The sequence below is a fragment of the Pleurodeles waltl genome, chromosome 6, assembly GCF_031143425.1.
Source record: "Pleurodeles waltl isolate 20211129_DDA chromosome 6, aPleWal1.hap1.20221129, whole genome shotgun sequence".
NCBI lineage: Eukaryota > Metazoa > Chordata > Amphibia > Caudata > Salamandridae > Pleurodeles > Pleurodeles waltl.
In genome coordinates, this window is record NC_090445.1 from 85,081,480 (window position 1) to 85,108,558 (window position 27,079).

The 27,079-nt window shown below is 48.6% G+C and overlaps 1 long non-coding RNA gene and 4 other non-coding genes across 5 annotated transcripts in view; 3 read left to right on the forward strand and 2 right to left on the reverse strand.

Moving 5' to 3' along the window:
* LOC138299255 (uncharacterized) overlaps nucleotides 1-27,079 on the reverse strand; it is a 223,612-nt gene that overhangs the window by 115,998 nt on the left and 80,535 nt on the right. The window lies entirely within an intron of this gene.
* On the forward strand, nucleotides 8,097-8,169 carry TRNAK-CUU (transfer RNA lysine (anticodon CUU)). The gene has a single exon. It is a non-coding gene; the product is annotated as a tRNA-Lys (tRNA).
* Nucleotides 8,517-8,626, reverse strand: TRNAL-CAA (transfer RNA leucine (anticodon CAA)). Its single transcript has 2 exons — nucleotides 8,589-8,626; nucleotides 8,517-8,562 (listed from the first exon to the last, which is right to left on the reverse strand). It is a non-coding gene; the product is annotated as a tRNA-Leu (tRNA).
* Nucleotides 20,548-20,620, forward strand: TRNAK-CUU (transfer RNA lysine (anticodon CUU)). The gene has a single exon. It is a non-coding gene; the product is annotated as a tRNA-Lys (tRNA).
* Nucleotides 24,781-24,853, forward strand: TRNAK-CUU (transfer RNA lysine (anticodon CUU)). Its single transcript has one exon. It is a non-coding gene; the product is annotated as a tRNA-Lys (tRNA).

Below are 27,079 nucleotides of genomic sequence, written 5' to 3' on the forward strand. Positions count from 1 at the left end.
GTGGGCAACTCCACTAGCTGGAGTGCCCTGGGGTGCTGTAACAAAGGGGGTGAGCCTTTGAGGCTCACCGCCAGGTGTTACAGTTCCTGCAGGGGAGGTGAGAAGCACCTCCACCCAGTACAGGCTTTTTTACTAGCCACAGAGTGACAAAGGCACTCTCCCCATGTGGCCAGCAACATGTCTGGTGTGTGGCAGGCTGCTAAAACTAGTCAGCCTACACTGGTAGTCGGTTAAGGTTTCAGGTGGCATCTCTAAGATGCCCTCTGGGGTGTATTTTACAATAAAATGTACACTGGCATCAGTGTGCATTTATTGTGCTGAGAAGTTTGATACCAAACTTCACAGTTTTCAATGTAGCCAGTGTAGCCATTATGGTGCTGTGGAGTTCGTGCATGACAGACTCCCAGACCATATACTCTTATGGCTACCCTGCACTTACAATGTCTAAGGTTTTGCTTAGACACTGTAGGGGCATAGTGCTCATGCACTTATGCCCTGACCTATGGTATAGTGCACCCTGCCTTAGGGCTGTAAGGCCTGCTAGAGGGGTGACTTATCTATACCTATAGGCAGTGTGAGGTTGGCATGGCACCCTGAGGGGAGTGCCATGTCGACTTAGTCATTTTATCCCCACTAGCACACACAAGCTGGCAAGCAGTGTGTCTGTGCTGAGTGAGGGGTCCCCAGGGTGGCATAAGACATGCTGTAGCCCTTAGAGACCTTCACTGGCATCAGGGCCCTTGGTACCAGGGGTACCAGTTACAAGGGACTTACCTGGATGCCAGGGTGTGCCAATTGTGGAAACAAAAGTACAGGTTAGGGAAAGAACACTGGTGCTGGGGCCTGATTAGCAGGCCTCAGCACACTTTCAAATCATAACTTGGCATCAGCAAAGGCAAAAAGTCAGGGGGTAACCAAGCCAAGGAGGCATTTCCTTACAATATATATATATTTTTTTCTTTTTTTAAACTAGTAGATCGAATTCACTAATATCAACTTCCACAAACCAACCCACTGACAGAAAAGGAACCCGACCGAACTACACACCCTGGCCACCAGGTCACCTTCTGCAAAATGGTGACCGTGGTCACAAAATGTCCACTTTTATTTCCGTACCACCCACCCAGATTGGCACCCCTGATGTCCAACCGCGTCGCGGGTCGCCCCACCTCTCCCAATAACCCCGGGGGGAACTCCCCCCCCCCCCCCCCACCCCCCCGACCCCCATTGAAAAGAGAGCACTCTGGTTTAGGACTGGAGCGTGATGAGAAGGAGGCCCTCAGATTGCTTATTTCTCGGTCCTGTTGCGCCTTCTAGGGGTTCGGACTGTGTATGTCTAAGTCCGTAGGCTGAAGTGCTCTGACTGAGTATGTCTCAGGACTGAGTGGTTATGCCCTGCTGTTCACAGGTGATGTAGACATCAGTGCACAGACAGTCTTATCACTCACTCCATCCACTGGCTCCTGTAGAGAACAGCTCCTCCTGTTTCCGTGGTGCCCGTGAATACCACCTGCAGGACTGTGTGCCCCCTTCAGGAACACCAGGGGCGCCCTCTCATCACCTGTGCGCACACGGACAATGTGTCCTGTCAAGAGTAGCCCATGGCCTCTAGGCGCTCGCCGCTCGTAAAACCATCCGTCGGAGTTCAGGGTCGGACCTGGTCCAGCTGCTAAATCCGGGATCCTTTCACTAACTCTACGAGATGCCGGGGAGGGGTGGCGGAGACACCAGTGGGCATTAGGGCAAGACTATCTGCTGAGCAAAGCTGGCACTAGCACCCTTACCCCCACCCACCCCAAAAGGCTAGAGGCCTGGGCCAGAGCCCGCTGTGCCCAAGCCTTAAAACGTCTCTGATTAAACTGCGTGAAGTTCAACCCTCGTCTCCTTTCAGATAGTTGAGAAGGGAAGGGCTGTGGGTACGAAGTACATCTGTGGGACACCCGGTGTACCCAAGCAAAAGTATGTATCTTCCCAGTGCTTAATTTGTAAATAAAAAGGTGCCAGTGCCCAAAGCTCTCCTCTGAAACTCGAGGTTGCTGTAATTGAATGTGCGACCACGGAATACTGAGGCAGCCTAATCCTGAAACTGCTTTAATCAATTTACAGCCACTCCCCGACACCCTCAGCACACTCTTGCAGCTTTCTGCTTTCTCCCTTTGTGAAGCTTTTTCGATTTCCTCTTACTCCGTCTTTTCCATGTGTGTCTTTTGCACGCAGTAAATGCTTGAGGCAGAACAATAAGTGCCGGCCCTCAAAAATAAGTGGCAGTGTACAGTAACAGAAATTAGCAACACCAATTAAGCACTGTCATTTTCCAAATTTAATGATATTTATCCCGCCATCTTTCTTCTTTCGGAAGTTATGATGGCTGAGTGGTTTAAGACAGTAAACTCAAGAACTGCCTCCGAATGGAGGGTGGGTTCAAATCCCACTCTCGATACAACATTTTTTACCTACTTTAATTTTTAAAAAACGTATGCGGCATCACAGTTCCTTTACTTCCTTCAAGGTGGAAAAGGCACTCAGACCGCGCTGAAAATACGGGTGTTGGTATGTGACTAAACAAGCATTGGCACAGCCAATAGGTCTCACCTTTGGGACCTTATAAGGGTTTAAGCAGAGCTATTGCTTCTGCCAATGTTGTGGAGCATGGTGGCTGCTGTGCAGCATGTTAAAAAGTTATCAAATTCTATTCTCCAACACCTTGCCTTCAGGGAGCTTTTAAAACCCTCTGGTAATGCCTCTCCCTTGAATGATGAGTGACTTCCCTTTTCTCACAAAAAAACTTCTAGTCTTTCCAGTCGGTCACCTGTAACCGTACTTCCTTTTGTTAGCTCTTTGCGCCTGCGCCTGTTTTGTTATGCTACTTATTTCATTGTAACGGCGGTAATGTAAAGGACCCTATATACCGTTTACTGTAGAAGTGCTGCGTTGATAATCGAAATAGATCTTTTGACCCGCGTCTTTTGAGCATGAAAATAGAAGTTGTGCAACAAAATAAAAGGTTGCGTCATGTTTTGAGTTCTGGTAAGAGTAGCCTTTGTATATAATGGCCCAGATTTACAAGAAAGTGGCGCATCACACTGCTTTTCTTGCTTCGCCCCTGCCCCACCGAACAACAACATAGTTGCGCTATATTTACAATACGGCGCACCAGGGCGGTCGTTTCCAAAAAAGCGTCATAATTTATGATGCTATTGTGGAGCTTTGCTACATTAGCGCCATAAATCATAGTGCTAGTGCATCAAAGCCCTAGGGAGGAGGCCCATAGGTTACTATGGGTCCGTCACTTTAGTGCCTGCCCTGTACAGACGTTAAAAATTATGGAAAAAATGACGCAGTGAAATCTTGTAGCCATTTTTCTGGGCCTCCTAACGGGGGAACACCCCCCTTGCATACATTATGCCTGGCGCAGGCATAATGTGGTGCAAGGGGTTACAAAGTGGCACAATGTAAGCATTGTGCCACTTTGTAAATATAGCGCTGGCGAATGGCCTCCTTAAATCCACATTAGCGTAAAAAAAAAAAAAAAAGACTAGTTTGGCGCAAGGGCCTCCTAAATCTGGCCCAATGTTTAGAGAAGGAAACCAGAAGCACTTCTTCCAGCCCCTCTGACTCCATACAACAAAGTATCACAGACTTCCTGTGTTTACACAGCTCATTCATCAGCTGAGCTCAGCTCTAACACTGCGATTTCAAGACAAACTTTCAGTATCACACATTGGGCAAGGCAGGCACTGCTCACATTTCAAGAAGTGATCTGGAAATAAATGAAAAAGCATACAAACTAGAACGAGCACATATAGATTATCAACCATTATGTACACAATGTTGTCTCTCTTACCAAACATAACAGGGCCGATGAAAGCATGTTTTTGTAAGTGTGCCACAGTCTTGACTTACCCCGATTTACGCCTGAATTTCTACACAAACTTTGTGAATCGGGTTAAACGACTTCAGACCTTAGTGACTCCAGCCAACAAGGTGTTATCAAGGCTTCCCAGGCTCAGAAAGCAATAGTGGAAGCTGCAAGTACAAGTGCCTTACACTGATGGTATTGGTAACATGATACACATAACATAACAAACTTAACTGAAAACCTTTTATTTCCAAACTCAATTGTTGTTTAATTCGCATCTCTATGGTCACCACAACACAACGCATTCTCCCCCGTCAAGACAATTTGGCTTTTCAGTGCTTTTTTTTTTTTTTTTTTAGGAGACTTTTGTTCTGAAGCTAAACAGACACTAGCTTTGCCTCACTTAGGGCAGATTTAAGAAAAGTGGTGCTACACCTAGTGCAGCGCCACTTTCCTTGGGCCCCTTAGCGCCCCCTATCGCCACCATGTGCGCCGTATTTAAAATACATTGCACCATGGCGCAGGGTAGGGGGCAATAGAATCAGAATTCCTGACTCTATTGATGTTTTCTGCAGGAGTAGCGGCAACTTTTCAGCGCTACAACTTTTCAGCGCTACTCCTGCAGAGTACATAGACGCTCATTATAAATAATGGAAGCCCCCTTTTAACGCCTGCTCTGAGCAGGTGTTCAACGTGATGGAAAAAAAGGCGCAAGGGACTCTCTTAGATTTCCTTGTACCAATTTTTCAGCCCCCCTTAAAGGGAGACGTCCCTCTTGCATACATTATGCAAAATGTGGCACAATGCAAATGCAAAATGCAATGCAATGCAAAATGTGGCACAATGCATGCATCGTGCCACTTTCTAAATATAGCGCAGGGAAAATGGCACTTTAGCGCCACCTTCGCGTAAAAAAAAAATGATGCTTATGGCGGTGCTAAGGTGGCGCTAAGTGCTCTTAAATATGTCCCTCAAGGTTTAACAGATTTGTGGCCCCGGGCAACCATTTATTTCCCCTGAATCCACTTGGGGACATATTTGCAAGCCTCTTGCCCTGCCTTAACGTAATTTTTTATGCTATGGCAGCGCAAAGGTGGCCTTTTCTCTGTTCCATATTTGAAAAGTGGTGCAATGCAAGCATTGTCCCACTTTGTAATGTATGCAAGGGGGGGGTGTTTCCCCCTTAGGAGACCCGAAAAAATGGTGCAGTGAAATTTACATTTCTGTCATTTTTACGCCTACTCCGAGCAAGCGTTAAAATGACGCACCCATTGAAATCAGTGGGCCTCCCTATGCTTTACTGCACTAGCATCAAAATTTTAGACGATTGTGGAGCAAAGCACCACAATAGCGTAAAAAATGTTGACTCTATTGTGCTAACGACCGCCACGGTGCACTGTATTGTAAATAGGGCGCAACCACGGTGCCGTTAGGTGGCGGTAGGGGCATGCAAGAAAAGTGGTGCATCAGGACCGATGCGCCAATTTCTTTTAAATTTGCCCCTTGGTCCATACGGCGTGGGTGATATTTAAAATATTTGTGCTGTGGTGTAATTCATCATGAATATTCTGTGGACAACATGAAACAGGCTGGGCTGCCCTCCTTTCTCCAGATACTGGAAGAAGGAAAGGCACAAACACAAGAGAGGACTCTGGTTTGGATAGCAGAAGCGCATGACAAGGAGAGGCACCCAGGCTGTTCAAGGAGGGGCACCAAGATTTTAGGATCGCAAGCCAAGGAAGAGCACCCAGACTGTGGGAGTAATATTTTTGGAACTCAAAAAGTTCACCTCAACAGATTTTTATGGTACAAAGCGTGGCAGTGACTGCAATGAATAGCACAGCCAGCATGAATCAGATTGAAGTATACAAAGACATATGGAAAACTAACATAACCTGATTTTGATGTCATACTATTCGGCGATTCCTAACACCTTGATCACTGTTCATAAGATCCTACCAAATGCAGGAGTTTGACAACAGTGAATGAACTAGCAATATTCGTGTGCTGGGTCTGACTCAAATAGCCAGGAAAGGAAAAACCAGAGCGAGCACAAAACAGAACAAGTTTGCACTCGATGAAACTTCAAAGAGAAAGCGGCATGGCTGCCACGGAGCACAAAGGAGAGACAAAAGAAATACTGTGACATAACTAGTAGTCATTCAAGGCACTTCAATATCGCTGGGTGAGGTTGCTCTGTATGAAACTTCAAAGCTCCATGTCCGCTATGAGCATAAGCGTGAAGGGGAGAGACACAACAAAACAAGCATTTGCAATGCAATGGGTCTTGCATTTGCTCAAGTTAGAGCTATTAGCGTTATAAATTCCTAACTGGACTTTTCTTGCCCCATAAATTGAAAATGAAAAGTAAATCAGTTGACATAAGCAATACGATTCAAAGCGCCATGGCCACCATCAGCAGGAGCACGAAGCAAAGACCCAAAGAGAAAAAGAAGTTTGCTTGCAGTCAAACATATCCGCAATCATGAAATTATCCATGTAACAGGGGCAGTCTGCAAAGCAGTAACAAAACCACCCCAATGAGGGACAAACGTAAACCATTTACCAATGATGGTAAAGGATTTTTGAAAGGCAAGCCCACGAATGTCTGAAAGTGATGGGCGTGCGGTGGGCATGGTTAAAAGCCCACAATACTTACAACAGGTCAAAGCGTTTGCTCACTCGACCTAAAAATAGTTCCCCCCACGCTGAAGTATATTGGCAATCGTGCAATATTCCATGTAATATAGTCAGTCTGCAAGGTGGTAACAAAACCATCTCATGGTGGGACAAATGTAAAGCATTTACCAATGACTTCAAGGGATTTTTGAAAGGAAAGCCCATGGACGAGTGAAAGTGATGGGCGTGAGATGGGCATGGTTAAAAGCCCACAGAATAATTACAACAGGTAGAAAAGCTCTTGCGCTCTCGACCTAAAAAGCGCCCAGAGGAGGCGGGGCTAAGTCCAGCTCCCATTAGTGCCTTCCCAGGCAGAAAGACGATACAGCCATCCAGGTAAGGACTGTGGATGGCCACTGACTGGAAAAATACACATAGCTAGACATCAGACAGGAAATACTTTAAAGACATACAGATAAAAAAGTAACAAGCAGGCTGGGCCAATGGCAGCATTGCCTGACTATGCTGTCCAACCTGACTGGTCCAATAAAGGGAACTCTTGCGATCCTGTCGAGACTTACAGGTAGGTGATTCTAGACAGGTGAGATTAGACCAATAGAGGGGGCCATGGCCTGACTGCGTGTTTCTGAAGGTAGCACTGGCAAGGGCAGATTTTGCACATAGTGAGCTGTGACTTGGCTGTCCTCCTCTCCAGCAAATACTATAAAGGACAGACTGTGTCTATACAGGGAGAAGAGGCCTGGCTGTGTGGTTCAGCAGGTAAGGCTCAAAGGTGAGAACTCTTGGCTTTACCAATGCTTGTTTTCAGAAGCTAGAAGTCATGTAGCTCTTTGCATTGCACCAGTCTACCCTGCTGCCTTCTGTTCCTGGGATACTTCACATCAGTGCTGTAGCTCTCTGCATCGCACGTGTCTGACCTGCACCAGTCTTCCCCTTTGATACTTCTACACCTGCATGGTGCAGGGCTTTGCATTGCACCAGTCTGCTCTGCACCAGCCTGCACCTGTGATGCATCACATCAATGCTGTAGCTCTTTACATTGTGCTAGTCTGTGCCTCTGACGCTTCATATCAGTGCTGTAGCTCTTTGCATTGTGCCAGTCTGTACCTGTGATGCTTTTACACAGCCTTGGTGCAGATCTTTGCACTGCGCCAGTCTACCCTTCTGAGACAGGCCGTTCCAGGGCCTCACAGGCGCCCTGTGACTGTTACCCAGTGGTACCTTCACTCTGTTCAGCTGGTGTAGCTCACTGTAGGCCACCAGTGAGGCGCTATGGGCTCAGTTTGCTCTTCACAGTCTGGCTGTGGGAGTCTGTGCTTGTCGTTTCCCTGAATGCAGTGAAAGAAGGAAATGGAAATGAAACGAAGAAAAGCAACATCCTCCAATTGATGGACAGATAGACATACCTTGAACTGACTGCACAGGCACAAAGCTCCCAGGGGTGACGCGGGGTATACAATGGCTGCTTGGTCAATGAGACTGTGGCAGAGAGGGAGGGGTGAAAGCAAAGAGTGTACAATAAAATTTAATTCGGCAGCCCAAAATCGCGGGTTCCTCATAGGGCACAGAATGAGGGCTGGAAGGCAATGCTTGTGCAGCCCGGCTAGCTCAGTCGGTAGAGTATGAGACTCTTAATCTCAGGGTCGTGGGTTCGAGCCCCACGTTGGGCGCAATGATATTTTTTTTTTTAAGCCATGTTCACATTTTTTTTTATAAACTCTCGTGTTTTATCTATATTATCCGAGTTGACAGAAAAAATCACCTTCTATATTTTGCCTCCTCCCCTGGCTCATGCAGCACACACAGAACACGGGCCTCCTCCTCCTTCACAGCCCTTTCAACCGTGGGAGGGGCTGATCGAAAGCTGGCTGAACCCCGCCTCTTCTGGGCGCTTTCTTAGTTACTTACAAAAGTGGTATTTTTTAGCGAGGTCTCAGTGCTTGATCCTCCGCAGTAGGAAGTAAAGGAGCTGTGACGCCGAGGGCAATTCAATTTAAATTGGTAAAATGTGTCCCTTTGTCAGAAGTGGGATTTGAACCCACGCCTCCAATCGGAGACCAGAACACCCAGCTGAGGGGAAGAGACAGCTCTTGAGTCTGGCGCCTTAGACCGCTCGGCCATCCTGACAACCAATGTGGGGTCTTTGGAACGCGGCTCTGGAGGGTGATTATGATGTCATGCTACAGGAAGAGTTCATAACACGCCCTCTACTGGACATTAATCACAACACACTGCAGCACAAACACCAGGGAAACTGTACTACAGACTGGAGTCAAAGGGTGTAATACTTAACAGAAAGCAACAGCTAAACCTTCTACATCACATGCCCACCACTAGGCTTTTACAGCCCACCCCGGGGCTTCTTTATAGCACGACATGTCAGCCAAGGCATTTATCCGAGCAGCAGCAAGTTGCAACAATATTGTGAAATCTACACACTTGTGCACAAGCTTCTGGTGCAGTTACCAGATACTAAAGGCCACAGGACTGAGGGCTGCACCTCAGTGCCCTTCGTAACTGCTCTTTCTAATCCAGGCCTGGCCCATCAGACCCCGAATTAGACCCGTCTGGAACAGACACCGGGGATTTAATATCATCTCACTGACATCTCCGGTGTCTGTTCCAGACGGGTCTAATTCGGGGTCTGATGGGCCAGGCATTCAGACATCAGGGCCCAGATGTACACTTTTTAGCGCCGCTTTTGCGTCATTTTTTGACGCAAAAGAGGCGCAAACTTTCAAAATACATTTTTTTAGAAATTTGTGCCGCTTTTGCGTCAAAACATGACGGAAATGCGGCGCTAAAAAAGTATAGATATGGGCCCAGGGACGTAGGTATTTTTCAGCAGACATCTGGCACTGACTTCTCAGTAAGGGCACCGCCATTGACATGTGCCGTTCGAGACATGTATGCTGCAGAAGTATTTAAATGTGCCAGGACAGACATCTGAAGCAGATTTGCAAGAGCCGCCCCGCGATGCTTTGTTCTGCAACTGGCATTCACACTTGAGAAGACTGGAACAAACATTAGGTATTAACTGCCCCCCACCCCCCCCCAACCCACACCTGAAAGGGCCTTTCCCAGAATAGCCATCACCAGTGATGAGGTATCACAAAACTGGCACCAGCAATGTGGAAATCGAACTACAACTTTCCAAATTTAACATTCTGTAACATCACCGGGGGCGAAGCGTTTCGGAACATCCCCGTGAAATGTTCCAGAAAAGACATCAGGAATGAGAAGTTCTCCGTCAGACATCAACCACTGAGAACTAAGGAACAGACGAAATTGATGCTGCAGAGCAGACACCAGGAAGGGCTTAGGTCAGGCCCAGCCCCAGAGGTAGAACATTCTAGGTCAGACTTTCACAATGGGTGACCCCTGAAGCGGGATAATGGGGTGCACTTCAGGAGCACTTCCGCGTATCTAGCGCGTGGTGTCTAACAACGTCAGCACAGAATCCTGAGGGGGCACCCTGCAAAGTACATGGACCCCACCCCCTCAGGAGCTCTCCTACAGGCTACTGAGCCGAGGGGGCTGCGGGGGGCTTTGTTATGCCACCGAGTCAGCAATAACATGCTCAACCTCATGTTTACTTTACATCTCAGTTGTGTGGGGTTAACATCTGGGGGCGGTGGGAGGGTTTTTAAAATAAATCTAGCAAAATGTCTGGAAAGTGAAATCGTGGCCTGAAAATGAAGCCCTGCAGGTGGGAGCACAGAGGCGCCTGCCATGGGGGTCTGGAAGAAAAGGACGGAAGCAGCAGAAGAAGGGGGTGGGCGGGGCAGGGGTGTTGTAAGGTCTCTTACACCATCGGTTTTCAGACACCTTTTAATGCAGCGCAGGAAACGTGCCCCTCTCTGAGGCTTGTACTTGTAGGGATTCAGCCGGGCCACAGATTCCTGGATGGGCACAGTCTGTACTGTACAGTAATACCAGTGGGACCTCTCAGTCGGGCCACAGCTGCCTGTATGGGCACAGTCTGTACTGTACAGTAATACATGTGGGACATCTCAGCCGGGTCACAGCTGCCTGTACGGGCACAGTCTGTACTGTACAGTAATACATGTGCGACATCACAGCCGGGTCACAGCTGCCTGTATGGGCACAGTCTGTACTGTACAGTAATACATGTGCGACATCACAGCCAGGCCACAGCTTCCTGTACGGGCACAGTCTGTACTGTACAATGATACCTGTGGAACATCACAGCCAGGGCACAGCTCCCTGTATGGGCACAGTCTGTACTGTACAGTAATACCTGTGCGACATCACAGCCGGGCCACAGCTTCCTGTACGGGCACAGTCTGTACTGTACAGTAATACCTGTGCGACATCACAGCCGGGTCACAGCTTCCTGTACTGCCAGTCTGTACTGTACAGTGATACCTGTGGAACATCACAGCCAGGCCACAGCTCCCTGTATGGGCACAGTCTGTACTGTACAATGATACCTGTGGAACATCACAGCCAGGCCACAGCTCCCTGTACGGGCACAGTCTGTACTGTACAGTAATACCTGTGCGACATCACAGCCGGGCCACAGCTTCCTGTACGGGCACAGTCTGTACATTACAATGTTACCTATAGCACATCACAACCAGGCCACAGCTGCATGGACAGCCAGTCTGTCCTTTACAGTATTGCCTGGCGAAAATCACAACCAGGGCATAGTTCCTGTATTGGACTAGTTTGTTGTTTACAGTATTTCCTGAGCCCGGCCAAAGTCCCCTGTTTAGGACCAGGTTGTACTATACAGTATTGCCTGTGGGACATGACAGCCAGGCCATAGTTTCCTGCATCAGGCCAGCTTATACTGTACAGCATTACACGTGGGAGATTACACCCAGGTCTTAGTTCCCTGTATTGGGCCAGGCTGTGCTGTACAGCAGTGGTTTCCAACCTCTGGTCCGAGGAGCCCTGGGGGTCCGCGAAGCCGCCTCAGGGGGTCCACGACTGCTTAAAAAATTAAACAGAAGTCCCAGCTTTCAGTAATGACTCAGTGGGAGGTCCCTGGATTCCAATAACGATTCACTGGCGGTGTCTGGGTTCCAGTAATAATAAAGTGGGGGTCTACAGAAATCAAATGGTTGGGAACCCCTGCTGTACAGTGTTTCCCTTTGGACATCACCACCAGCTACAGTCCCCTGTAAAGACCTAGGCCCGTATTTATACTTTTTTTAGCGCCGCATTTGCGCCGCTTTTTGACGCAAAACGGCGCAAACCTACAAAATACAATGGTATTTTGCAAGTCTGCGCCGTTTTTGCGTCAAAAAACGACGCAAATGTGGCGCTAAAAAAGTATAAATACGGGCCCTAGTTTGTTTACAGTGTTACCTGTTAGACCAATGCTGGAAAGTAGGGTGATCCCACTGGATCCCGGTTCCAGCAGCTGTTTCTGGGCCCAGGGAAGTATGTCGAATTTGTCCTTTAGTCATTTTCCGACACCGGAACACAATTCAGTACCACCTTTACAATGTCTGTTCTCCTTTCAGAACGCTACCCTGCAGGAGGTGAGGGGACTTTCTTTTTTAGGTGGAGCTTGGGCAGCACGCAAGTATTGTCTCTCAATATGTTGTGATCTACATCTGAAGGCATTAACCACACCGATCTCAGGGCCATCACTTTCATTCGTTCTTTGTCCTGCCTCTCAAAATTCCCTTGATTTTGTAGGGAAATGCTTCACATTTGTCCAGCCTTGAGGCTGCCTTGTTACCGCCTTGCAGACTGACCCTGTTACATGGATTATTCCACGACTGGCCATATAGCTTAGTGTGGCACACTATTTTTTATTTTTGTCTCAGTGCTTCACGTTGCATGGCTGTTAGAAACGAGGTCTCTGGTTGGCTATGGTATGCACCTCAGCCAGGCAGAACACACCACTCTAGTTAGGGCGAGGAAGCTACACACCCAACAAAACCTCTGCTCACCCACTTGGTATCTTGGCACGATCCGTCAGGCTTATCCCAGAGGCAATGTGTAAAGCCTATGCACAGCATCCGCAGCCCACGTGACACAATAAATACACCACAAAGAAAACTTCATATTAAGTTACATAAAAATGTACTGTATTGCACAAAACATCATTAGACCAAACACTACATGAATTAGTAATACCCTGCTACACAAGCAGTTGTCAGAACATCCCACAGGTTAGTAGTTCTCTGCAAAAGCAAGCAGTAGTGAGGTAAACATATAGGTTACTGGTATTCTGCAATACAAGCAGTAGTCAGGTAAGTATTGTTACTAGAATAAATGCACATAGAAAGAAACATTCCCCAAAGACAGATCAGCATTATCATCAAGATACATGCACATATCATGAAAACATTTCCTTAGGGCATATGTCATATACTAACATTACCCTCCCTCCGTACGCAGACAATGTACATCCTGAAAGTACACTGGTTATTACAGTAAGGTTCACAGTAGTTCCCCAGGAGGCTGGGCAGGCACAGGACCTCCGTCAAGGGTTTCTTCCCTGTTCTGCCAGCCATATCACTGTGCTGCCAAAAAGGTACAACGAAGGGCTTACTCTCACCCAACAAGGCCCCCGTAGCCACCGGTACTTCTGCTGCAGAAGGGGGAAATGGAAAAGAAGGCAGCCCCCCTAGGCAGGAGTCGACCCCACTCCTCACACAGGGGTTGCCTCCAACAAGCAACCCTCAGCGGGGGGGCCTCTGTCAAGGCTTCCCTCCCGTCCGGCACGGCACAGAGGTGCGCGTGGCTTCCCGCATCCTTGGACACTGCGCATCTCTAACCCCAACAATGCGGCGGGTAGGGCATGCCTCCTGGTTCAGGTCGCCACCTAACAGAGAGCCAGGCCTTCAAGTCCTCTTGGGAACTGGGAGGCCTCCTCACCTGCATGACCAGCAGGACTTTCTGCTCTCCTCAGCCCCTGCAGTAAGTCTTGCAGCACGGGACGCGCCAGTGACTCCACACAAAAGTAAGTGTCCATCAGTACCCAGGGAGCACCAAGCAAATTGTGCTTAGTCGCGCTCTCAAGAGAACAATCAGCACAGAAGGAGGTTGGGTGCACTCCACTCTCACTGCCACCCCAGCCACATGTAAAAAGTTGGCACAACTAATGAAACAAGCATTTGCATTGCAATGGGTCTCACATTTGCTTGAGTTAGAGGCATTAGCGTTTTAAATTACTAACTGGACTTTTCTTGCCACACACACTGAAAATTAAAAGTAAAACAGTTGACAAAAGCGAGCCGATTCAAAGTGTCGCTGTGAGCGTGAAGGAGACACACAAAAGGAAAAAGAAGTTTGCTTGCAGTCAAAATTATCGGCAAACGTGCAATTATCCATGTAACAGGGTCCGTTCCCAAGGAGGTAAGAAAAAGGCCCTAAGGATGGACAAATGTAAAGCAGTTACCAACGAAAAGAAAATAATTTTTTAAAGGCAAGCCCATGAACGAGTGATAGTAATGGGCGTGCAGTGGGCGTGGTTAAAAGCCCAGATACATACCGACACATCAGAAAAACAGCGCTTGCGCTGCTATGCTCGACCTAAAAAAAACAGCACTCTTTGTGCCCTGCAAATAAAACAAGTGAAGCGATTTCTCCGAGCTTGGTCTAAATGAGGGGGCACTCTGGGCAAAGATGCAAGTGCTCTTTACGTGCTGATGCCCCGGGGTGCTGTCCACATGCTTCTCGTGCACACAGGACACTCCACTTGTGCCCAACTAGAGGAAGCATCACCCAGCCACAGAGATGAAGGGGAGCAGGGGGGCACTCCACCCAGCCCGTGGAGATCACTGGGGGAACACAGGGCAGAGGGCAAACAGCAGGTCAGCTCACCAGGGTGCTTGGAGGGTAAGTGGTGGTCCCTCTGGGGCTTAGCAGACCCCAGGTAAGCACATCAAGTCAGTCTTGTGGCGGTTCCTTGCAGCATCACTGGCCCCCTCCAGCAGCATCTGGTTCCAAGTCCACACAGTGTCCATTAGTGTCTAAAAATATAGGGGACAACCCCCTGTACTTATACTCATTTTGCACAGCTTCCACAAAGGGGGACAGGGAGGAATGTCCCCTTTCTCCTCCAGCACTAGCTCCAGATATCAGTAGGGGGTAAACAAGCCCTTTGTATGAGGCCAGGGCACACCCTTTACAATTGTAAGTGTGCCTCGCTTCTCCCTCTCCCAGCCCAGGAAAACCATTCAGTATGCAGATGTACTCCTCTTACACTTCCACCTTTCCTGTGTAATAGCTGTCTGAAAACTATGCACGAAGCCCAGCTACCATTCTGCCGCAGATGTGAATTGGAGTCAAGCTGCAAATGAACCAGAGTTATAAGCACAGAGAAATGCCCATTTTCTAAAAGTGGCATTTCTACCATGGTATCCACCGACACCAGTAAGCAGCATTTCTCATTACCAGTCCAACCATGCCAAACATGCCTACGCCACCCCTCACAGATGGGACAATCACACTAAGGCACATGTCAGGGTATTTCCAATGCAATCCTATAAGAGAAGCAGCACTCACAGTAGTGAGAAACCAAATAGGACATCTAGTACATAAAGACATATGCCCTACCTTTTACAGACACAGCACCCTGCACACAGAGCTATCTAGGGCCTTCCTTAGGGGTGACTTAGGTGTGGTAAAAAGGGAGTTTAGGCATTGGCAAGTAGTTGGACTTGCCAAGTCAATGTGGCAGTAAACTGCGCACGCAGGCTCCGCGGTGGCAGGCCTGAGACAGGTTGGAAAGACTGTTTCTGTGGGTGGTGCAAGCTGTGCTTCAGGCCCACTAGTAGCATTTAATGTACATTTAATGTACAGGCCATGGCTATTGAAGATACCACTTTACAAGGGACTTACAGGTAAATTAAGTGTGCCAATCCAGTGAAAGCCAATTAAACCAAATTTAGAAGGGAGAGCACATGCACTTTAGAACTGATCAGCAGCGATAAAGTGCTCAGAGTCCTAAAGCCAACAAAAAGAGGTCAGAAAACTAGGAGGAGGGAGGCAAAATGTCTCAGGATGACCCTGCGAAAAGGGATAGTTCCAACAGTGACCATATGTTGTTTCTTCCTCTTCCTTGTTTTGGACATACCCCTGTTTCTTTGTGGTGTCTGAGTGCTTTACATGAGGACGTGAAGTATCATATAGCGTGAACTTGATCGAAAGAGTGCTTTACATGACTTCATGAAGTTTCATATAGCGTGACCTTGTACTTGTTTTTTTTTCAAACAGCATATTACTCGTCTCCCCTCCCTCAAAACCTGAATGCGCAGTGTAAAACTTTTCTCAAAATGTGCGTCACCCTTCACATTGTGTTGAATTCAACATTGCAGGGTGCAGTACCTTATGTGGCTAAAAGAGGTCCCAAGGGACATCTAGTGGCAGCATGTGGTACTGCACCCGGTTAGACCTGACAGCCTTAGGGTGGTCACCCCTAACTTTTTGCCTGCCTCCCTCCACTTTTTGGACACTGTTTTTGCTGGCTTTTAGACTCTGCGCACTTTACCACTGCTAACCAGTGCTAAAGTGCATATGCTCTCTCCCTTAAAACATGATAACCTTGAATCCTACCTGATTGGACTATTAATTTACTTATAAGTCCCTAGTAATGTGCACTCTATGTGCATAGGGCCGGTAGATTAAATGCTACTAGTGGGCCTGCAGCACTGGTTGTGCCACCCACTTAAGTAGCCCCTTTTCCTTGTCTCAGGCCTGCCATTGCAAGGCCTGGGTGTGCAGTTTCACTGTCACCTCGACTTGGCATTTAAAAGTACTTGCCAAGCCTAAATCTCCCCTTTCTCCACATATAAGTCACCCCTAATGTGTGCCCTAGGTAACCCCTAGAGCAGGGTGCTGTGTGGGTGAAAGGCAGGACATGTACCTGTGTAGTTTACATGTCCTGGTAGTGTAAAACTCCTAAATTCGTTTTTGCACTACTGTGAGGCCTGCTCCCTTCATAGGCTAACATTGGGGCTGCCCTCATACAGTATTGAAGTGGTAGCTGCTGATCTGAAAGGAGTAGGAAGGTCATATTTAGTATGGCCAGAATGGTAATATAAAATCCTGCTGAATGGTGAAGTTGGATTTAATATTACTATTCTAGAAATGCCACTTTTAGAAAGTGAGCATTTCTTTGCACTTAAATCTTTCTGTGCCTTACAATCCACGTCTGGCTGGGCTTAGTTGACAACTCCTTCTGCATTCACTCAGACACACCCGAAACACAGGGTACTCAGCCTCACTTGTATACATCTGCATTTTGAATGGGTCTTCCTGGGCTGGGAGGGTGGAGGGCCTGCTCTCACACAAAGGACTGCCACACCCCCTACTGGGACCCTGGCAGACAGGATTGAACTGAAAGGGGACCTGGTGCACTTCTTAGCCACTCTTTGAAGTCTCCCCCACTTCAAAGGCACATTTGGGTATAAAACAGGACCTCTGCCCTACCTCATCAGACACTTGCTGGAGAAGAAACCTGAACCAGAAACTACATCCTGCCAAGAAGAACTGCCTGGCTGCTCAAAGGACTCACCTGTCTGCTTTCTACAAAGGACTGCTGCCTTGCTGTTGGCCTGCTGCCTTGCTGAACTCTTGTCTGGCTGTGAAAGTGCTCTCCAAGGGCTTGGATAGAGCTTGCCTCCTGTTCCCTGAAGTCTCAGGACCAAAAAGACTTCTCTTTTTCACTTGTACGCTCCGTGCGCCGAAAATTTCGACGCACAGCTTGTTCCGCGGCGAGAAAAACGCCGCACACCGACGCTGATCAACGCAACGCCTTCGGGACGACCGGAACTTCGACGCACGGCTTCGCAAGGACAACGCCGCCCGACCTCTAGAGGAGAAATCGACGCGACGCCTGCCGTGAGATCGTAATTTCGACGCGCAGCCCCGCAGAACAACGCGCAGCCAGAAAACAAGCAAGAAAATCCACGCACAGACCCGGGACATCTGGTAATCCCCGCGATCCACAGAAAGAGACTGCCCGCGCGCCGGAAAACGACGCACGACTTCCCCGCGTGAAAAATAACAACGCAAGTCCGTGTGTGCTGGGGAGAAATCGACGCACACACCCTTTTTCCACGTATCTCTTCTCCTGTGGCCCTCTGAGGAGATTTTCCACTCCAAACCAGGTACTTTGCGCTTGAAAGAGACTTTGTTTGCTTTTTAAAGACTTAAGACATTTTATATCACTTTCCAGTGATATCTCTACAATTATCCTGATAAATATTATATATTTTTCTAAACACTGTGTGGTGTATTTTTGTGGTGCTATATGGTGGTATTGTATGATGTATTGCACAAATACTTTACACATTGCCTTCTAAGTTAAGCCTGACTGCTCGTGCCAAGCTACCAGAGGGTGGGCACAGGATAATCTTGGATTGTGTGTGACTTACCCTGACTGGAGTGAGGGCTTTTGCTTGGACAGGGGGTAACCTGACTGCCAACCAAAGACCCCATTTCTAACACACCCTTTCCCTGCTTCATGCACATTAGAACAGTAATTGTTGCAGGTTTTTTCAGCCAGCATATTAGAGGTGTAAGAGGGTTAATGTAACTATGTTGTTCCTGCTTACATTTCACATGCTTTACTTAAATCTTGCATTCTGTATGAGTGTTTAGTTTTCCAGGTTGTTGCTAGTTATTATTTTTTTCACAGCCAGCATATTAATCTTGTCTCCCCTCCCTATTTCCCATTTTCTGGTTCTCCAGTGCTGCAGGGCCATAGAAATGGCAATACCAATATGCAAATATCATCACTCCACTGCATACAAAAAAGTTTTAAAAAATGCCATTTTCAACACCAAGAGCTCTAACTTTCAGAACTGCGAGACCAATTGCATTGCAAATACTTGTTTTCCCTTCCAACTGAGCCCAAAACCAAGGGCTGAATAAAAGAGTCATCAACCTTTCTTTTGCCTGAGTACCACTGGTCTGGGGGCGATCTGCAGCCTAACACCTAGATGCAATGGAAGGAAACAAAACAAAGGCACACAACTTATCACTTACAAGTAAAGTGGAGAAACTATGACTTAGAGGCTGCTTTTTTTACCTTGTTCACTGCCCCATGTAGAGATGTGCTTGAACTGTAAGTATGAAAGATCTGTGTGTATGAGTAATACATAAATAGTGATTTAAATGGCACCTACTAACTTATTTTTGTATTTAATTATTTTATAGCGCTACTTATCTCAGTGTAGGGTATCATAGTGCTCAGATAGAATTGCAAAACACTGTACATATGTGAAAACAAATGTACAGGAAAAGTTGCATAAAACAAGGGTTATAAATTGTAGGAATCCCATATCGTCCATGCTTGTAGACATTATAATGCCCTCAAAATTGCTGGGCACACAAAGATCTTTGCAGCAGGTGCCTTGAAGATATTTTTAAATGCAGCCTCTTTGTGACCAAGTAAGTAAACTAGAGCAGATGTGCTGTCACATCTATCCTTGTTGCCAATTTCTTTGAGCAGATTTAAAACACAATGTATAAGTTGACTGTGAGACTCTGTTTTTCGAGCTCTACCGGCCATGACTCCACACCTTTCCTCTTCCACACCTTGACCCCCAAATGATGGGCTGCTGGAGTGAATGTTTCCAATCCCAGCACTGTGTGGGACATCACGGCCAGACCATAGTTCCCTGTATCAGCCCAGTATGTACTGGACATAACAACAAGGCCAAAGCTTCGTTTATCAGCACAGACTGTACTAACCAGTGACTGTCTGTCTTACTGCACCATCAGGCCGCAGCTCTCCGCATTGACCAAGTCTGTCCTTTGCACCCTGACCCTGAGGGATCCCACAGCCCAGCTGTCACAGTGTAACCTCTATAGTATTACTAATGTGGTCTCGCACCCAAGCCGTGTGGCTCTCTGCATCGCCACAGCCGGTCTGTAGTACACAGAATGGATGCACAGGGCCACACAGTCCTGCCTTAGCTCTCTGCATTGTGCCAGTCCGTACCTGTGACACTTCAATCAGCGCTGTAGCTCTCTACATTGTGCCATCTGCACTGCACAAGTCTCTACTCATGATATTTGTTCACTGCCATGGTGTTGCACTCACCACTGCATCAGTCTGCCCCTCGCCAGTCTGTACTTGTCACACGTCACATCTGTCCTGTGGTTCTGCACTGTGGCAGTCTGTGATGCTTCACATCACTGCTGCAGCACTTTGAATTGTACTAGTCTGCCCTGTGCCAGCCTTTACCTGTGGTGCTTCATATCAATGCTGTTGCTCTTTGCATTGTGCCAGTCTATACCTGTGATACTTCTACACAGCCTTGGTGTAGCTCTTTGCACTGTGCCAGTCTGTACCTGTGATAATCCTACCCCACCATGAGTCTCTGCGCTATGCCAGTATGCCGTGGGCCAGTCTGTACCTGCCATACATCATATCTGTCCTGTGGCAGTCTGTGGTGCTTCACATCAGTGCTGCAGCAGTTTGCACTGCACCAGACTGCCGTGTGCCAGTCTGTGTCTATCATACTTCTACCTTGTGCAGCTCTTTGCACTGTGCCAGTCTGCCCTTCTGATGCAGCCCTTGCCTGGGGCTCACACGTGCAGTGTGACTGTGTTACCCAGTTGTCCCTTCATTCTCTTCATCTGTTGTAGCTCACTGTAGCCAGGATGTGAGGCGCTACAGGCTCAGTCTACCCTTCACAGTCTCTCTGTGGCAGTCTGTGCTCGTCATGCCTCAGAATGCAGAAGGAAATGTAACTGAGATGCTCTTGTTGATTGACAGACACATCCATGGATTGAACCTCCTGCTCAGGTGCAAAGCTGCCAGGGGGTGTAAGGGATGACACGTGTGGGGAGGCATACATGGGCTGCTTCTGAATATTTCTATTCAAGTGAAGAGGCAGAGAGAGGCAGAGGGGAGCACAGAGACTGGCAGTGGGTCCAGCACGGGAGATTGGACCATGAGAGTGGGGCAGAGCGAGAGGCAGAGAGTGAGACAGAGGAAGGAGTGAAGGCAGAGGCTGTGAAATAGACCCTGTGACCCCTCCACCCCCCCCCCCCCCACTGATCCATCACAGGAGGCACAACTGGGGCCAGTGGATAAGCTCCTATGTGCCTGGCTAGCTCAGTCGGTAGAGCATGAGACTCTTAATCTCAGGGTCGTGGGTTCGAGCCCCACGTTGGGCGTGATGTTTTTAAGGCTTATTCACATTTTTCATCAACATTTCCACTTTTTCACCTACGTTACTGAAGATTGGAAAAATAATACACCTCCTGCACTTTGCCTCGTGTCTGTCTCTCACAACACAGCTTTACACAGCGATGTGTACCTTAGAAGGGCGCCGATGGCAGCGGGGCTCAACCCCCTCCCCCAAGCGCTTTCCCAGGCCACCAAAGACTGGTACTTTCAGAGAGGTCCGAGTCCCTTCTTCACCAGAAGCAACTCAAATACCTCATCAGGTGGGAAGAATAATTACAGTGGGAAAAATACAGATGTGTTAGAAGAGGGGTTAGAACCCATGTCTCCTTCGGAGATCTGAACACCCAGCTGCAGAAGAGAGCAGCTCTTGAGTGTAGCGCCTTGAGATGGGTGGGAAGAGGCCGGGTGTGCTGGCTTCATTTATTTGAGATACAGACTTGTGGTGGTGAGGGCGCTGGGTGTTATTCAGCTGCACTTCCCACCCAAAGACCACGCTGCGTTTCCGCTTGTTTTATGCTACAGCCTATATGTATACTCCGCATGTACGCTATGGTCTTCTGGGCGCTACATCCCACATGGTGAATACAGAGATTGTATTGCAGAGATTCCACTGATGACCCCCCTCCCCCTCGGGGAGCTAGAAAATTTAGTGCTCTCATCCCAGATTTAGCAGTTGAACCAAGACCGACCCCTTTCTCCGACTGCTGGTCTTATGACCACAGGCGCCTAGAGGCCGGGGCTAGCTTGGCAGGAGAGAGGGTCGCGTGAGTGCTTGGGTGATGAGAGCGCCCCTGGTGTCCTGTAGCTGGTATTTATGGTGCCAAGAGGGCATGGGCGACCCCAGAGAAAGGACCGGGGCCTGCAAGGGTGCTGGAGGGGCTCCTCTGAAGGGGCAACCAGACCTCCAGCTGGTATTCACGGGCACCAGGAGGGCAGGGGGTCGCTCTCTGCAGGAGCCGGGGCATGGAGTACGTGTCTCAGTCCGTCTGTCCATGAGACGCCACCCATCGACAAACTATGTATATGACACAAACTCCCGAGACAGACCTCAGCCTTGTACAGCGCTCACAGTTATTCCCCATTGTTCATAGGCGCAGCTGAATGGCCTAACAATAAATAGCAAGGCAGGATGTAAAAGGGGGTAAATCAGAGAAGGAAAAGGCACGTCGTTTTACAGGAACTTCGTGAATTTAAGGACAATTTAGTACTAATCAAGAGACACGTTAGCTATGAAGATAAATAAAAAAGACCTCAGCAGCTGGGGTACTAACTAGCAGCTAATACTCGGCATGCCTCTTGAGAGAAGGGCTGGTGTTCCTGCTCGGTTTGGGACATGGCAAGTGTTGTGTGTCGCAGCGCTGTAATCAGACGCTGACACCTGGCCACGAGGAGTGTAGCCCCGGGCCCTTGAATAACTCCCCCGCCTGTCATGGCCGTTCTCATCGTGTCCAGATGCGTGGGGCACACCACGCAGACCCCCCTGCCGTGGGGCGCCAGGTGGGCTAGTCCATCACAAAACATGACACAAGCTGTTCACACACCCAGTGGCACTAATATTACAAATATGTCTTTCATCCATCAGACCTGAAATCCGCCCTCTATGTGGCCCTAATTTAGATGATCCACAGACAAATATACAACTTCTTTGGCATGGGTTTAGCCTGCTGCAGGGCCTTGTAATTATTTGGGAAAACTTTAGCTGTTCAAGTGACAAAATCCTGTGCAACATAACATGAAGCGCCTAAAGGTCTCTATTCTAAGACTGAGCACATTGTTTAGTTGATTAACGACGGTTCATGTACGGGCGGCGGTTAGAGGGAGCCGTGACCGGGCTGTCCTCCTCCACAGTGAATACTGTAAAGGACAGACTGTGGCTACACAGGGAGATGTGGCCTGGCTGTGTGGTTCAGCAGGTAAGGCTCAAAGGTGAGAACTCTTGGCTTTACCAATGCTTATTTTCGGAAGCTACCCGCATTGACCCCCGCCCTCAACAAACTACTTTTTAAATCCTTCACCCCACACTTGCTTCAACCCTCCTTGACCAATTCCCAAGCCCCTACAGGCTTTGCCACCCATGCCACCTGTCCACGCCCACGCCGTGTGGCTCTCTGCACGTCACACTCGGTCTGTCACACACAGAATGTACGCGTCGGACCTCACAGTCCTGCCTGAGCTCTTGGTAATGCACCAGTCTGCCCTGTGCCAGTCTGTGCCTGTGATACTTATACTCCGCCATGGTGCAGCTCTTGGTAATGCACCAGTCCGCCCTGTGCCAGTCTGTGCCTGGGATACTTATACTCCGCCATGGTGCAGCTCTCTGCATTGTACCAGTCTGCCCTGTGCCAGTCTGTGCCTGTGATACTTATACTCCGCCATGGTGCAGCTCTCTGCATTGTACCAGTCTGCCCCGTGCCAGTCCGTGCCTGTGATACTTATACTCTGCCATGGTGCAGCTCTTGGTAATGCACCAGTCTGCCCTGTGCCAGTCTGCCCTGTGATACTTATACTCTGCCATGGTGCAGCTCTTGGTAATGCACCAGACTGCCCTGTGCCAGTCTGCCCTGTGATACTTATACTCCGCCATGGTGCAGCTCTCTGCATTGTACCAGTCTGCCCCGTGCCAGTCTGTGCCTGTGATACTTATACTCTGCCATGGTGCAGCTCTTGGTAATGCACCAGTCTGCCCTGTGCCAGTCTGCCCTGTGATACTTATACTCTGCCATGGTGCAGCTCTTGGTAATGCACCAGTCTGCCCTGTGCCAGTCTGCCCTGTGATACTTATACTCCGCCATGGTGCAACTCTCTGCATTGTACCAGTCTGCCCTGTGCCAGTCTGTGCCTTGATACTTATACTCCGCCATGGTGCAGCTCTTGGCATTGTACCAGTCTGCCCTGTGCCAGTCAGTGCCTGGGATACTTATACTCTGCCATGGTGCAGCTCTTTGCATTGTACCAGTCTGTCCTGCAGAGCCAGGGGTACAAACAGAGAGAAGCACATGCCTAACAGAGAGCAGGAACAACAAGACACCCAAAGGACCCCCGTACTCTGGTTAGAACAGTTGGTAAAGCATGAGCTATCCCATCTCGTGGGTTCAAGCCCCACTTAGGACATGTGTTATTTTTAGTCTATTATTTTTCTTCTCTTATTTCTCCCTACAAGTCTTGTTTGTAAATCTAACAGGGGCTTTATAGAAGTTTACAACTTCCTTCAGTCCGCACAGGCTGGAGACTGAGATCTCTTCGGAGGGTCATATGGACACTTTAGGGATCACAGCTCCTCTGCTCCCGCGTCGCACTCTCATGACGTGAAAGCGCCCACAATCCTCGCACGGGAAGGAAGCTATAGCTGCTATAAATGAGGTTATGTCACAAAAGCGCTGTGTTAAAGTGGGCTCTGACCCCACCTGAGGGGCGGTCCCTTCTTGAGTCTGGCACCGGAGACCGCGCGGTCATCCTGGCACCTGAGGAAGGGGGAGGGGTGATGTAATCAGAGCTGTGAAATGGATGCATGTGATGGTGATTTTTCCAGTGTTATTCAGATACACTTCGATCCCACAGACCTTCCCTTCTCCACTATCTGCAAGGGGCGGGGGCCGAACTTCAAACCGTTTAAGCCTCGGATTGCCCAACGGAGGAACTACAGCCCTCGGGGCAAACTGGTTTATTCAGTCTTCAGCTGCACGTGGCCTTCAGTGGGGTCTTCTAGGCGCTACGTCTGAGATGCTTTTACAGCTGCAGAGATTCCACCGATGAGTCTCCCCCTCCTGCAGCTCGTAGAGTTAGTGACCGGATCCCAGATTTAGCAGTGGGACCAAGTCCGGATCCCTGCTTCGACTGCTGTTATGAGCGGCGAGCGCCTAGAGGCTGGGCTCCTCCAACACGAAAGAGGTGTAGGTGAAGAAAGAGCGTCCCAGATGTTTATTGAGTGGGGGGCAGTCCTGCAGCGGGTATGTGAAGCACAGAGAGACAGAGGAGAGATCTGTAGCTAGGAGTGGGTCCAGACAGTGTGACACAGCTGTCTGGAAATGGAGAGAGACAGAGATGGGGAGAGGAGTGGAGACAAAAGAGAAGGTTGTGAAATAAAATATACCTTAGTCCACTGCTCCCTAACACATGATACAGACAGGGCTCAAACACACTTGTGTCTGCCCGGCTAGCTCAGTCGGTAGAGCATGAGACTCTTAATCTCAGGGTCGTGGGTTCGAGCCCCACGTTGGGCGTGTCAAGTTTTATCTATATTTTCCGAGGCGACAACATATTCACCTTCTACAATTTGACTCCTGATCTGACTCCTGCAGCTTCCTCTTACAGCCCCGCACACAGACCACCTCCTCCTCCAGAGCCCTTTCCACCGGGAGGGGCCTATCGCAGCCGGACTTGGCCTCGCCTCTTCTGGGCGCTTTATTAGTCACATACAAAACGGTGGTATCTTCAGCGAGGTCTCGGTGCTTTTGAAGAAGTTATCAGACACTAAAAGCCACAGGACCGAGGAATGCAGCTCAGTGTGCCAGAAATGCCCATTTCTACTCCAGGCTGGCCGAATAGACCCGTCAGGAACAGACACCGGGAATTTAATATCATCGCACTGACATCTTCGTTGAGATATCCTAGTTCAGACATCAGGACCCCAGGTATCTTGCAACAGACATCTGGCACTGGTATCACAGATTTAAATGTGCCAAGATAGACATGTGAAGCAAATTTGCAAGAACAGCCACCAGCGATGCTACGTTCCGCATCCGACATTCACACTTGAGAAGACTGGAACAAATATTACGTATTAACTGCCCCCCACACACCCACTGCCAACACCTGAAAGGACCTTTCCCAGAATGAGCATCACCAGTGAGATATCTTCCATTAGACATCAGGCATAGAATGTCTCAGGAAATACATCATCAATAGCGTCTGCCACGAGAGCCAATAGTCTTGGTCAGCCATCGGCAAATGGAGCTCTAAAACGGACTTCGGTATTTAAATGTCTCACAGCAGACATGTGCAGCAAGAGGCCCGAACAACCATTAGCTGTGTAATATTCTACACCAGGCAGGAAGAATGGGACGGGGAGGATGGTTAAGTATCATAAACAGACATCAGCAGTGAGAAGTTTTCAGTCAGACATGCATCAACCACTGAGAACTCAGGAACAGACGAATTTCATGTTTCAGAGCAGACACCAGGAATGGCTTAGGTCAGGCCCGACCCCGTCTGTAGAACATTCTAGCTCAGACTTTCACAATGGATGACTTCAGAAGGGGGGTTATGAGGTGCACTTCAGGAGCACTTTCTCATATCTAGCTCGTGGTGTCCAACAAAGTCCGCACAGAAACCTGAGGGGCAGTGCTCAATTTGTGCTTGTTGTTTTCAGTGCGGAGCACCAGCGCTTATTTTTCTGCCTCAAGCATTTACTGCGAGCGAAAGACGCATATGGGAAAGACAGAGTAGGAGACAAAAGAAAACGCGTCGCAATGAGAGAAAGCAGAAAGCTGCAAGAGTAAGCTGAAGGGGCAGGGAGTGGCTGTAAATGGATTGAAGAGGCTCGATATGACTTCCAGATTACGCTGCCTCAGTATTCCATGTTCGCTCATTTAATTGCAGCAACTGCATGTTTCAGACGAGGGCTTTGGGCACCGGCACATTTTTATTTACAAATTAAGCACTGCTGAGGGGGCCACCCTTCAAAGTACATGGAGGCCCCCCACCCTCTGAACTCACACAGGAGCTCTCATGCAGGGTACGGAGGAGTGGGGGACCCAGGGCACAAGTCCTAAAAAAAGAAGTGGGTGGGACTAACCAAGCTAGGCAGTATGCATGTGGCATCACCGTGTGAGACATTGCATGTGCACATCATCTAAGGCAGTGATTCCCAACCTTTTGACTTCTGTGGACCCCTACTTTATCATTACTGGAACCCAGGGACCCCACTGAATCATTATTGGAATCTAGGGACCCCCCCAACTGAGTCATTGCTGAAAGCTGGGGACCTAATCTGTTAATATTATTGAATTTTCTAAGCAGTCGCGGACCCCCTGAGGAGGCTTCGCGGATCCCCCGGACCACAGGTTGGGAACTAATGATCTAAGGTGCAGATGACATTGTTATTCTGTGTAGATAGGTAAGCGGGTTACTGCTTTTAACACAGAGATCCTTGTGTTTGTTGCATTGTAACTCTTCTAATATAGCACAGTGAGCTATGAAGGACATGCAACTCCTACACCTTGTAACCCCGTCGTCCTATGTCACATTCCCTTTACATTGATTTACAAACTCGTATGTTTTATTGTCAATGTGATGGGTATGTGTGAGGTAAAGCACTCTGACACCCTGCATTGGGATGACTAGCGTTATGAAAGAAATAAGAAAAATGCAGTATTTAAATTTGAGTACCTACTGGGACAGACCAACACATCTGGCATCCTCACAGTGCATGCAGATCTCTTATATAC